The sequence below is a fragment of the Anguilla anguilla genome, chromosome 2, assembly GCF_013347855.1.
Source record: "Anguilla anguilla isolate fAngAng1 chromosome 2, fAngAng1.pri, whole genome shotgun sequence".
Taxonomy (NCBI): Eukaryota; Metazoa; Chordata; class Actinopteri; order Anguilliformes; family Anguillidae; genus Anguilla; species Anguilla anguilla.
In genome coordinates this window covers 64,609,067-64,623,456 of record NC_049202.1, presented here as the reverse complement: position 1 = coordinate 64,623,456, position 14,390 = coordinate 64,609,067, and the positions used below count along the sequence as shown (strand labels likewise).

At 42.6% G+C, this 14,390-nt stretch overlaps 1 protein-coding gene across 3 annotated transcripts in view; it reads right to left on the bottom strand.

The window, feature by feature from the left end:
• Nucleotides 1–2,870, bottom strand: part of LOC118217041 (voltage-dependent T-type calcium channel subunit alpha-1I-like) — a 179,592-nt gene extending 176,722 nt beyond the window's left edge. For all 3 annotated transcript variants that reach the window (XM_035398810.1, XM_035398800.1, XM_035398818.1), the window contains exon 1: nucleotides 1,453–2,870. The gene's annotated coding sequence lies outside the window, so the exon portion shown is untranslated. The remainder of the gene's footprint in view (nucleotides 1–1,452) is intronic.
• Between the last annotated feature and the right edge of the window lie 11,520 nt (nucleotides 2,871–14,390).

Below are 14,390 nucleotides of genomic sequence, written 5' to 3'. Positions count from 1 at the left end.
TTTATTGCATAATCTGACCTTCAGTCATTTTACTGTTTTATACTGATCTGATATGCAACTGCATCAACAGCAGTATAAAGGTACGTCAAAATCACCCAAAATGCATACAAGGGAAGGGTCGCAACAAGGTATTGCTTTCACGATACCAACGAGTACCACTGGCTACAAAACACGGGAACTGTATTCTGGATGTCGCGGTGAACACGTCTTGCAGTGTATACGAATGAGCGCATCAATTTGATGCGTAACAGTAATTGTGCTCATTTGTCAAAATCACGTGAACAATGGAAAGCATGAACGAGACATAGGCGACTATGTTCAGGTTATAAATTTGCATTAGATAACTTGTTGGCATTCAAATGTAATGTTATTTCCACAGAATGTACAGAACTGGTTTTAGATCTATTTAATTAGATATTTTATGAAGTAAAGAGTCCATATTCTCGAGATATGAAGTGTAATCGTTTGTGGATCATTATATGGCTCTTCTCGCTCCCTATCGAGTGCAAAGAGCCAAAAAACAATGATAAATCATATTTCCCCTTTTCCCCTTTAAATATACAAATTCATATTTAAAAATATTTCTGGCCTATATGTTGGGAATGACGGTCGTGCAAACCCACAGAGCGCGTTTGGATACATGTTAAGAACTGGCACGGGAAGACCGAAAGGGCGTACGGCGTTCAAAAGAATGGCATGCCTGCACAACAGTGCGCATAATGACGCACGACAGGAAGAACTGTGAAGACAATTGTTGCCAAATTACGCGAATAGGAAGAAAACAGAGAAAGCTAGCTGGTGCTGGGTAACATGAATTCCATTCGCTCGCAGTTCTTTTTAAAGTGTACACCTACAGCTTCCAACTGTTGAATTTCCACATAAAAACAAGTCTCTAGGTAACCAAGCAGTAATTACAGTACACTATGCCTTAAACGTCAGCAGTACGAAGTGTTCGGAAATTCCTTTGAAGGACTGAGAACTGTGTGTAGAGCACAGAGAGAATCCTGCGTATTGCTTGATCATTCTTAGCGTTAACTTCCAGCAAACGCTTTAAAAAGGGTGGAATATTCAGAGTGAGATCGTACATTGCTGCTGTTATCATTATTATTATTATTATTATTATTATTATTATTTGTAATTATTATTATTATTGTTATTGTCGTCGTCGTCATCATCATCATCATCAGCAGCAGCATCACCATCATCAAACAAACAAATAAACAAACAAACAATAAAATGATCCATTAAAGAATTTTGAAATACCGTTTAGCTAGAATCCCCTGTACTGAAACATGGCTACATTTTACTGAAGACTTACAATTAAAGTTAAATAAATATTTCGATTAAAGCGGTGCGCATGAGAAATAAAATCATCTTCACGTGTGTGTACACACTCCTAGATAAATATGCAAGCCTCAACTTAACTTTAAAGAATTATCAAACAAAGCTTACCTTGCCTGACATCCAAGAAAGGTGCGACGCGAAACACTGATGGGAGAGCCGAGTTTCAGGATGCGGTTTTCTTGAAAAGATAAGGAAAATGTCTGTATCCGCTCAAGAATAAGTCATGAAATCCAAGTAAAAGGCATCCATCAGAGGCAGATTTTAAAGAGAAGTAAAGATAAATGTGTTACATAATACGTATAAACTGATGCGTTTTCAACTTAAAATATATGCGTTAAAAATCAGCTCTGCCGGGCCGTGGAGCTCCGTAGCCTTGGCAACTCCTTAGTTGCGCGTGTCTGCGAGTGAGTCTCCGGCGGCTTTGAAATCCGCATTTTAACGTTATTTTTTACCCATTTAAGTGCTGCATATAGAAAAAAATTGTTAATTCATGTATACATGTAAGTGATTTGTATGCTACAAGTTGTCATAAACAAATTCACCCTCCCAAAAAAGAAGATATGTGGGTAGTAAACCCCATGGTATAGTCTGTATTGATCTTCGCTATTCTGTGCCACTTGGATGCATATTCTTCATATCAACTATTAAAAAGGTCATTTGTTAACGCAAAAATGTTACAAAAAGTCGCAAAGAAGGCTACTGTCGTCTCCCTAGGGGAAAATAATCATTATATAGTTTTCTGGGCAAATTTGGAGACGCATAAATTATTTAGATCTTGGATAGAATGAATGCATATTCCTTCCAATTGCGAAGGATGCTTTTAATTTCTCCACAACATCGCTTTTGTTCTGAACCAAATGAACAACTCATCTAATTATAACTGGCTCAAAAGCATGTAGAAATAGGCTACTAATGTCTTCTTCACTTCGCTAATGTTCCTGTAGATGAACAAGTGCTGTCGCGTGCCAATATTTAGTTAGTTAGTTCAATAATCCAAAGGCAAAAACTGTACAGTTTGCACTTCCTCGCGTAAAGCTGTCAGAAGAATCCTTTAGGAGATATCAAGAGAAAAACTCTTCTGTATTAATGCTTTTTTCTTGCCTTGTTTTCTTCAGCGTCCTTTCGGTGTTTCTGACGGCGGGTTGTAGTCACATCACTTCGAGTTCTATGTAAAGCAATTGTGCAAGTACAAACATGTATGTACCAATGCCTGTTGAAATGTATACGTATCCCACTCATTCGCGTCTTTCGTAGGATCGTGGAGGTTTGAATCAAAATACTCTATAATATTTCAATTACATTTTGAAAATGCTTGTAAATTAACAGGAATATTTCAGACTCGCTTTCTTCACTGTCGGTCTCCCTTTCTCCCGTTGCAACAACGATTTCAGAGTATGCGGAAGGTCTCCGGTGAAGATCATTAGATGTAAATGTAATTTGCGCTATTGTCACTCGCCATAGGCATAGCAAATTAGCGATTTTAAACGGCCATACAGTGGCGGGCGGCGAGGAACAGCAGCTCACGGTCACAAACATACACGCGCGCGCCCCCAATCAAAACGCGTTGGTAAGGAAGGGAAGTACGCAGCGAGTTAATGAAAGTGGCATTTGTAAGTAAAAGAAAATTTCCAAAACGTACACTCATGCGAGGTCATAAAGGACAACAAAAGCTTAGGTCTACACACAAATTGCAACATGTAATAATATGTACAATACAAATAGGCGCAATTTGCTTTTTTCATCAGTAACCAACAAGTGCACGCTGACAATGAGAAAAAACACTGAAATAAGATGCATAAACTGACACTTCGTTAGATTTTCTTCATTGTGTATATGTCCTAGTTTGACTTGGCATAGGTTAGATCAGAGTAATCTTCACTGTGTGAAATGGACATTAATGTGTTCATAGCTATGAATAACTGAACAAAATGAGTATTGTACCTTATCGGACCTGTGTTTTGTAGTTGGTCCAGTGACCTTTGGTATGCACTTATTGTACGTCGCCTTGGATAAAAGCGTCTGCCAAATAAATGTAATGTAACACGTACACATCTGTAGCCGGAAGTTACAGTTTTTTTTTCGATTAGATAATATTTCGCTCAAAGCAGTGGCTAGCCTGGACGAATTTATCAGCAAATAAATAGTTAGTTGATTCATAGACTTCTAGCTACAACAGTTACTACACAATGAACCTGCAACCGAGGAACATCTACTATGTAGGTACCTACTTGTGGTGTAGCCCACTGATTGTATCATATTCGGCTGTTTTCGGCAGCCATATGCATATCAGTGGATTGGTTATTCCATAATTATGTTACAGACAATTCTGTTTAGTGATTCGCATGGCTTCGTTTCAGTTTATCCTCAGTGGTAAAGCCGTTCTATCTGAATCTAAGGAAACACGTTAAATCTCGGCCAGTCTATTTCCGCCTAGTTTACATCAGTATCAGTTCTAGTGAGCGCTTTTGCAGAGGGCATTGATTTGATTCTGAGCTATTTCAGTCACACCGTTGACCATATTTTCATTCATACTTCATTCACTTCGCCATCTGTAAGTACTTCGCGCGTGGGCAGAGCGCAGTCATTTTTGGAATTCCCTTGTTGGATTGTTGGTCTGGGAGGTTCTGTACTCCCTAGTTAGTTTAGTTAGTTTTTATAACCGAGACGTTTTTTTTTTTTTTTTTGTCACACGTACCGGGCTTACCTATATGAAGCGTTTAAACATATAAACGAATAAAATGCGCAACATCTGACGAGGACACAAACTAGCACTCAGTTGCAATTCCGACTGCTGAGCACTTCTGAGGGACGCACAGAATGATCAAGAGGACTTAAAAAGCCGATTCCTGCTGGAAAATGCGAGCCTTAATATGTCTCCGCAGTGGTATTATATTTGCCTGAAATGATGCTTCTTTACTAAATGATTCACAAACGCCTCCGAATTATTAACAGTCCGGCAGCTGCGCGTGACTTCTTCAGTCCTACGCCATCTCTTATTGCTGGTCTATCCAAGACGAATCAATCGTCTCCCTGTCAACCTGCAATGTTTAAATATCCTGCGCGAAGCCCAACTTTAATTATTTCCGTCCATTATATTGATAACCTTCTCTAATGGAGACTCTCCGTCCCCTCCAACTAGATTGTTAACATAAAGAACGAAATCTTAATCTCAATCTATTTTTTAATTGCGTCAGAGACGAAGAGCTAATGTCCGTGTCCTATTCAGTGATTATTTTTAGTTCATACAAACTCCACGAGTTTTCTGGTTTACGATTTGTGCTCACTTATACCCGTGTCTCCTGCTATTCAGCACCATGGACAGGAATATAGGAACACGACCCACTACGAAGTTTAAGTTATTTTGAAAAGATGGCATAAGTTTATATGACAACTTAGAAGTATTAAACTATCGTGTATTTACGGTTTTATTTTGTGGTGCAATCTATACCACGATACACGCTTCTTTGGTTGCCAGACTGCAGATCAAGAGGTGGTGTTTCTGCAACTGCTGAGATTAATACTGATATGTGGAAACCAGACCTGGGTCAAATACCTATTTGTTTTGGATTCAAATACCTTTCTGTGCTCTATTGCTCAGCCTGGTGTAATTGAGCCTGCCAATAGGACCAGGAGGCGGGGTTTGCACTTTGAGAGTATTACATTGGTTCCAATACACCAGACAAGAAGCGTAGAAAAGTATCCAAAACAAATACGTATTTGACCCAGGTCTGGTGGAAACATTGCTAGAATATGGGGTAAATAATAACAATGGCGGGTGTGTGATTTCCTTGCCTGCCATTTTCTATTTCAATATTACTTAAATAGGCTACCATTCTCACTCGAATAAAGTGCTATATCAGTTAACATTTAAGAAAATATGAGAGAGCGAGAGAGAGGAGACATATGTCTGCATATTGACTTTGTTCATAGCAGTATGTAGTGAACAAGCCGCACGGGTTTGGGGGACACTGACATAATACTGAGAAATAGGATACATTTGCACATTTTTTGCTAACGGAATCACTTGCGGAATGCAAACATTCCCATGAGCGCTTTGAATCGGACAGGGACCAGCTGGGTGATCGGCCCTGTGAGCAGGACGCTGAAAAAGAGGTTGGGGTGGGGGAAAGATCCGCCCTTTGGCCTTCGTTTACCACGCAGGGCTCCCTTCCTGGCCCGCAAGAGCTCAGTGTAAAAAAAATAAATAAAAAATCCCCTGAAAATCAAATAGATAAACACATCACCTTTACGTCCGCTCCAGCCTCCACTGTGCACCGCTGCAGACGCGATTTAACTTCCGTTTTTATCCCAAGGGCCTGACGTTTTCTCACTTGACATTTCTCCTCCATTGCACTGAGGCCAGAAGAACGCCAAAGTTCACAACTCATTCAATGTGTGTTGATGAGGTAAGCCATACACTGTATAACTGGATAAATCTTTCACCGTACCCTTCCCCTGTCGAGCGAGCAGTGATGTACTTCTGTTGGAACGCACAAGGCATACATCATTTGTTTTGGCTCATGATAATACACAAATACATTCAGAACTTCTAACTCACACTGTTATAAATAAGAATGCGACAGTGTACATAAAGACACCCGGCTAAAACTTTGAAATTGAATAATAACACACTGTCTAAAGCACAGCATGGTGCTTTAGATGTAATATGATGCCCGGTGCTTTAAAACAGAAGCTGTGAACCCCTGAATATTAAAATGCCTGTATCTGCAGAAAGGAAGGGCATCAACTATTTAACTGCAGATTTGAAATCAGGAGGAGTGTCCCAGGACATTATTAAAATACGAGATTTCTGAAAAAGAGAAAGACAGAGTTGAATTTGCTTCTGAAATGTCAATTTTAAAGGGTATCCTACCTGCAGCAATTGTTAATAATTGGGGGGTGGTTGTGGGAGTGAGTAATGCTAGGTTCTGTAAATATTGTTTTTCATACATGCAAAAAATAGCAAAAAACTCTTTAACCCATGTAACACTCATAGCTGTGTAAAGCATTACTCTCTGTCGATTTGTTGAGCTCTTTAAAAAAAACTTTTTTCTGTACTTGTAAATGCTTAATTACTGATAACTCAGATTAAAAGCATTACTTTTATCATACTGTTTATAACAGGCACAAAGAGAATTTTTAAAAATTGACGATAACGTTAGAGGCCACATTGAAAAAGCATAAAATCAACAGCATCAAGAGTTGACACGGGAACATTGTACATTGCAGAGGCCGGACTCTGGAGAATTCCAGTACTCCCATGATAATATCTATTGGAACCTTAAGACAAAGTAAATAAACAGAAATGAGTTTGTTGTTCCATTACCGTGTAATTCAATTATGGCAATCTGTGCTATCGATCCGTGAAACGGAGTAGGTCAGCTTGGGCGGTGTTGACAGAGTGCAGAGGGCCTGCCTTTACCCCTGGAGTCATTAAATAGTGACACACGCAGCCAGTCCTTCCCTGACTCTTACGCCGCTCCACTGATCCTCCTCTTCTCTTCCCTGTTATCCTCTTCATCCTCTTCATCCCACTCTCTGACACTCTCCTCTGATCGTCTTTTCACTGTCAAGAGTCCATTTCCGACGACTGGGCCCCGATACAGAGCTCTTAAAGAGCAGGTCAAGTTACTGCCTCTCCCTGCCTCTTTGAATCAGTCTTATTCAGAGACATGTATTCAGAGCGTTGTGCTTGACCTTGTGCGTTTTGTGAAAGTGCTTCAGTCTTCTTCTCCATATTGCTGTCAGCATCTATTCAGAAGAGATACAGACTTCTCAGCAGTGATGCTTGCGGCAAGTTCCATGAAAAAAAAAAAAAACTTTGATAGCCGATGCACACCTATCCGTGTACTTATATATTTGTATATAAATAAATATATAAATATTTCAGACATGCCTGCTTAGAAAACTGCTGTTCTTTGGGCTTTGTAGTCTCCCCACCATCTTTTTCAATCTACACTTGAAACTTGAAGACTGTCTGAAACTATGAAACTATTCCTTCTTCCTCTCTCAGCTGGCTAACAGGGATTATATCTGGTCTCTTTCTCTCTCTCTCTCTCTCTCTCTCTCTCTGTCAAAAAAAAAAATCACTGAATCGCTAAAAACACCGCAAAACAATATAAAAATGCACAGATGATCATCTTTATACAGTAGCTTGCCCTTTGTCCTTCAAATATGAATCAGACTGTCACAAATAATGTTCCGGCGGAGTGGCCAGTTCCATGCTGCGGCGAGAGCCTGGTGCGTCTCTCAGCCCGTCCCAGGACGCCAAAGCCAACGATGGCCATTAACTGAAAACGACATGGCCCGAAATGAAAAAGACCCCGTCGCTCAACCCAGCCCAGCCTCGCCCGCGTTAACACTGTGAACAGTGACTACGGCCCTTTTTAAAAAAAAATAATGTCAACAGATGCGGTCTGGCCTGCTCCATTAGGCAGCACTGCGTGAGCACAGCCAGGCTGACCTTGCCCGCGGCGCGGAGAGGACCAGGACGTAGCCCCGAGCCACGAGGGGGAGGGGGCGGGGGGAGGGGCTGGGGCGTGAAAGGGTGCGGCTCTTTCAGCAGCCTCCTGCTCTACAGCTCGAGGTCTGGAGCCCGGGCCCCTGCCGTCACAGTCGCATTATTTATTCATTCATTTATTTGCCAGATGCACTTATCCGGACAGCCTCGCAAGGCCGTCCTGGGGAGTTACACAAAGTGCCTGTCAGGAGAGTGAGAGGAAGGTGCAGAATAAAGACACAGAACGCAGTGCTGCCAAGCTGGAAGAACATGGCGGAGAGATGACATACTCTCTTCCCAGTCCCCTGCACGCACGTGCATGTGTTCGCATTAAACAGGCACACGTTCTTACAGGGATGCGAGTCTTTGTAACTAATAACACAAATAATAACATTCCCCTGTACCTGATGACCAAAACACCAGAATGCTATGGGGGAGATATGCGGTTCTGTCAGATAGGGAAATAATTACAAGTGGGATCGATTCTTTTTGCATGCTCTGCCACCATTTTATAGTCATATTGCCTTTGATGCCATTTTTAATTACCGGCATATAAAGTACACACACACACACTCACTTTCTCACACACACACACACTCACACTCACCCAGTTTATTTGATGGCTGCAGAGCACACTACGTATACAGAAACTGCAGCTTGTGAAAGAATGTAATGTCATTCATTCACGGGCAGAACAATGTGTCCTTTTGTCAAATTATACAGCGCTGCCTCATTCCTCCCTTCTAACTGGATGAGACATCGCGGAACAGGTAGCAGACTGGGTTAAAGCAGCAGGGAAAAACAAACAAACAAAAAAAAAAAACACCCAAAGGAGCAGTATGACGCTGCGGCACACATCAATGTGGTCAGCTGCTTTTGTGCAGAAATCTGGAGTCATGCCGTCTTGATATTTAGAGATCAGCTTTATATAAGCATATTGGTGACTCATTCAGTTCCACCAATTCTTTTGCCCGTCGGCCAAAACAAATGTGTGTGTGTGTATGAGGCGAGTGTTTGTGTGCGTGAGTCCGTGTGTTTGTGTGTGTGTGTGTGTGTGTGTGAGAGAGAGAGAGAGAGAGAGAGAGACAGAAGCAATAAAGCCTGGCCTGGAGACTCTGACACATGGTCATTACAGTATCCAAATCTCTCCACCATCCCTCTCTCCTGGGAGATAACCTTTGACATCCACAGATCCTATCAAAGAGCCGATTACTATTCTCACGACAGGGACTCAGGGACAGACACGGGACCCTCACACGCGTTCCACGTTTATATGCTCAGGGACAGACACGGGACCCTCACACGCGTTCCACATTTATATGCTCAGGGACAAGCTCGCCCGCACTAGACACACTCTCTCACTGTATCCGCTGTCAGAAGGTCAAAGGTCAACTTCCCGCTGCATCACTGGCTGCTGTGCTCCTCTTTATCAGTGAGTATTTTGGCAATCTTTCTTGCATGAGGAATAGTGTGTGTGTGTGTGTGTGTGTGCGTGCTTGAACGTTTCTGTGTCTGTGTCTGTGTACATATATGCATTTATATTTCAGACACAGGATGATCTATGTTAAAATTAAGTTATGGAAAAATGATGTTAAAAAGAATGAATTGATTTAAGGTAAGAGAGAGAGAGAGAGAGAGAGAAGCAATGGTTTGGATCAATAGTCAAACCAACCTGGAAATGACAGCCTCTTCACTTGGGTGGTTTCAGTCAATCTGCCACTCAGTTTGAAACTGTGATGTAATGGAAAGTCCATTTGAGTGCAATCTAGGCACCGTCCACAGTTTAACAAAGATTCACCATCACACCCTTTGGCACAGCTGTTCTTTGGCCAAAGCCCTCCACTGAAATCAAAGAGAAGGGGCTCAGGAAACTAGCTTATTCTGGCTCTGATTCCATGAAAACCCTGAATTTCTGTGCAAATTTTTGTGTTACACCACACCACAATTTAACATATTAGAAGGAGACTTTAGGGTTGATCCTGGCCATTGGGTCATATACAGGCTTATGGAAGTGAGTGCATGGCAGAAGCAAATCTCTGACTCCTGTGTGTTTCCCTATGTCTCTCCATTTCCCTCTGTCTCACACTTGCACAATCTTTCCCACCGACAACACAGTGGACTCCACAATGATAGAGAGAACAAGAAAGGGAGAGAGCGGAGGGGGCAAGGGGGTCCTCCTTTCTATCATAAATCTGCTATATTCACTTATTTATTCCTTTTCCAGACATCCAGTTACCCTTTCATCCATATGGTCATTTCCTTCTCATTTTTAGTCAGAAAGGTGGTTAAGGTTCATTGACATTTGCACCATCCTCACCCAGGTAACAGTTTTGGTAACCAAGGTAACCACTTTCAAAACTATTTGCCCGTCAATTAATCAATCAATGCAGCCAGGCTAATATAACCGCTTCCCATCAGAAAAGACACAAGACAAATCATACTAGAAAGAAATAAATCAGCATGAATAATCAAGCTCCACAAATAGTGTGGCTTAAAGTGCAGTTCATTATAAACAGTTTTACATCAATTTTGAATTTAGCCCTTGCGTTCAGCTTGGGTCAAATGGACCCATTTTAGTAAAAGAAAATGACAATTTTGAGATACGTATTTAATAACCCATGACTAAACAAGTGTAAACATGGGTCTTGTTTTGTTTTTATTTGTTGTTCATCGTCTGCACTGCGTTTGCTTTATGTCTTTTTTCTATGTGGTGACTTTGAATATAAGATAAAAATGAAAAAATAATCGAGAATGTCAGTTCAAGACAATAAATACTAATAATCGACAGCATGAAAACTTGTCCTTTCATTTTATTTTTTCACAGACAAACATGATTTATGGCCCCCATGCCTTTATTATAGTGGATTTTATGTACATCAAAAAAATGACAGACACATTCATTGTTAAATGGGATCAAGCAGAATAGATCCCTGGAACCTGCTCAGTGAACCTACCCTGGGTAAATAAAGGTTAAATAAAAAAGACTCATGCTGTTTACACCAAATTCTGACCCTAAGACCCGCATGTCACAGCAGAACTCAAGATTTGTCAGACCAGGTAACATTTTTCCAGGCAACTTCAGTCGTCCAGGTTTGGTGATCACAAGCCCTCATCTTGCTTTTAGCTGACAGGAGTGGAACCCGGCATGGTCTTCTGCTGCTGTAGCCCATCCAGTTTAACGTTTGACGTGTTGGGCATTCAGAGATGACCTTGCGCACACCAATGTTGTATGCAGCCACTGTATGAGCATCGGTGGCCTTTCTGTGAACTGTGATTAGTCTGCCCATTCTCCTCTGACCTCTCTCATTAACAAGGTGTTTTTGCCAACAGAAACCGCTGCTTACTGGATGTTTTTTTTGCAACATTCTCTGCAAATTCTACAGACTGCAGTGTCTGAAAATCCCAGGAGGGCAGCTGTTGGCGAAATGCTAGAACCACCACGCCTAGCACTAGCAATGAAATCATACCACAGTCAAACTTGCTTAGATCACACGTCTTGGCCCGTCTAATGTTTGGTCGAACAGCAACTGAACCTCTTCGGCATGTCTGCACACTTTATATATTAAGTAACAACCATATGATATTTGTGTTAACGAGCAGGTGTACCTTTTAAAGTGGTCAATGAGTCTATGCATATTTTTATAATGTTTGGAATTGAGATATAATAATATGTTTTGAATATTTGTCCATATATTTAATTATGTATTCCTTATAAAAATCCCAATAATGTCCTGTCCAAATCTGACCCATGCAGGCTAACAAATTCACAGGTGATAATAAGGAGAACACAAGGGTTAAAACAAGGAGATCCTCTCAGGGCACACTGTGACATGCAGTAGAAATAAAATGCAGACTGAACATACGTGCTTTTCACACCCTGCTTATTGCACAGCATAAAATTCTGCAAAGAAGAAAATTAAGTTTGGGATGCATAAATACACGCAATGAACAGCTTTACCATTCCATCTCCTGCCCTTTCTCCTGGTCAGCTTGCAGCTACTGCGCACCTGTGTGTGAGAGCGAGGCGTTGCATTTCAGTAAACAATGGAGACCGACACACAAACACACGCACACGCACACACACACATGCACACACCATTATTGTGATTCTGTGATGAGTAATTTCATGAAGCAGCACTACACATTCAAGGCTCTGTGTCTATAGTCAATCATGACATGGTAATTGCAGTCCATCAAAACGACTGCACTCAGAAAGGAGACTGATACGATGGGCTTTAAAAAGCATTGCCGATATAACTCTGCACTCGGAAATGCACGTGGCGGCAGCAGCGGGTAAAGGGTTAACCCGAATTTGTTCCGCACGCGTCAAATCTGCGGTTGACGGGATTGCCCAGAGACACCCACACTGGCAGATTTGTGCACTGAACTTGGACTTCAGGTCAGCTTTTCCAGCAAGCACGTATCTGAGTCATCCAGTTGCAGCTACCCTGAGCTGAAGGCTCTTTAACTCAATAACACTTAAGTCTGCAAAACGTGCAGAGACCGCATTTAAAACAGCTTGACCTAATGATGTATCTTTCCATCAACACTCCCTCCCCTTTGTTTGTCTGCGTCCTTCCTTCTCTTTAGTGCACACATGCAAACTACATGCACAGACACAGGCGCTAAACACACCACACGTGCAAAAAAGAATATGCCGGAATGCACACACATCAATATGCAGACAAAGGCAAAGGCGCAAACACGGGCACATGCCTCACGCACGAATGCCGAAGCACTCGCCCCTTCAAACACACGCCGGCACGGAGACTAACACACACACGCGCGCGCATGCGTCCCGTCAGCACTAACACACACACAGGCACGCGAAGGTGCACACCCACGCTCGGTGTTATAACCCTTGTTAGCGCAAAGTGGCGGTTTGCCGTCTGTGAGGCTGGCGGCATGATGGATTGTGTCAGGGCCTCATCAGACACTTGGAGCAGGCAGCCAGCTCTCCTGTCTGACTCATCAGTCCACTCGGGCCACACCCCACGGGCCGAACGCCATATACCAGCCAGTGATTTAGCGTTAAATCAGGCAGCCCCGGCTCCCCCAAACCAGGTCCCCTCATTTCTTCAGTGGGGTTTGCCTAAGACCTGTTTCTCGGGCTTTAATTAACTCATTTGTGCAAACGGAGCAATTCCAGCCTTTTGATCGTGGACAAGAACGAGGACATAATTTAAAGTAGACATCTCTCGCCCACACAGTAGTAGCTGCTGCAACGAGATAGCCCTGCCCATGTGATCCCTTTCACTTTAAAACGACTAGGCTGTGACTCACCTCAACGCGGCCGGGGCCGTTCCCAACGCATCGATAAGTGACTGCGCAACTACCCGCTACTGCGCAACAGCCTGTATAGGCGTTAGATAGAAACGAACGTCACCAGGCCAGCGGGGGATTCCTCTGACAGCCGATCCTCGCCGTGTTAGAAGAAAACGGGTTCTGGACAAAGGGCCTTCGTTTCGCGACGCGGCGAGTTACGCACGCTCGCCGACGCGCCGGTCGAGGACTGACAAACAAGCCCCGCGCCTGTGGCACGATGAACTATGCATTAGACCGCGTGGTGGGCATACAAAACTCCGCTTACTCCGCCAAGCGTTAAATAGGATCTATCCGTCTTCCCTACCGGACGTCAGTAGGCCCGCAATAACAACAAACGCTAGTGTGCATTGATATTCTCACTCCCCACCATTTCTCAGAGAAAACAACAAGCAGAAAATCCTTATAGTTTTTTAGATTTTTTGTTTGTTAGTTTACTTGTTTGTTTTTTTTCAAATACAAAGGCAGCCAAGTCGACGATGGACGTGCACAGCATGAAAGGCCGTCATGAAGACAACGGCATCCAGCTTTACAGTTAAAGCTAAGACACTGCACTGCTGAGACCTATCCTAATCCCTAAAACGTGTCACGGTGTATAAAAGGGCAATACTATGGAGGTACGAATGGAAATACTGATTTCTTTTATGGCTTGTTTTTTTAAACCCTAGTGTAAGCTTAATTGACCTTAACCACTTTAAACCTTAGGCAGCACAGTGGTGCAGTGAGCAGCACTGTTGCCTCACAACAAGAGAGTCCCTAGGCAGTGCTTGTCTGTGTAAAGTTTGCATGCTCTCCCTGTGCCCGTGTGGGATTCCTCTGGGTACTTCGCTTTCCTCCCACAGCCCAAAGGTTAGGTTAATTGGACAGTGTGAATTGCCCTAGGTATGAGTGTGTGAGTGAATGGTGTGTGTCCTACGATGGACTAAAAAAACTGTCCAGGGTGTATTCTTGCCTCTCGCCCAGTGCATACTGGGATAGGAATCCAGCACCTGATAAATGGACTGCATTTATATAGCGCTTTTATCCAAAGCGCTTTACAAATATACCTCTCATGACCCTGACCATGAATAAACAGGTATAGATAATGGATGGATGTTTTAAACCTCATTGTATAATATAGACCAGTAGTCTTGCTGGGGGAGAGAAAATATAGCACAGCCAATGGAATATGCATGAAAGGGACTAGTACAGTAGTGTCCTGGAGAGCTACAGTGTCTGCTGGTTT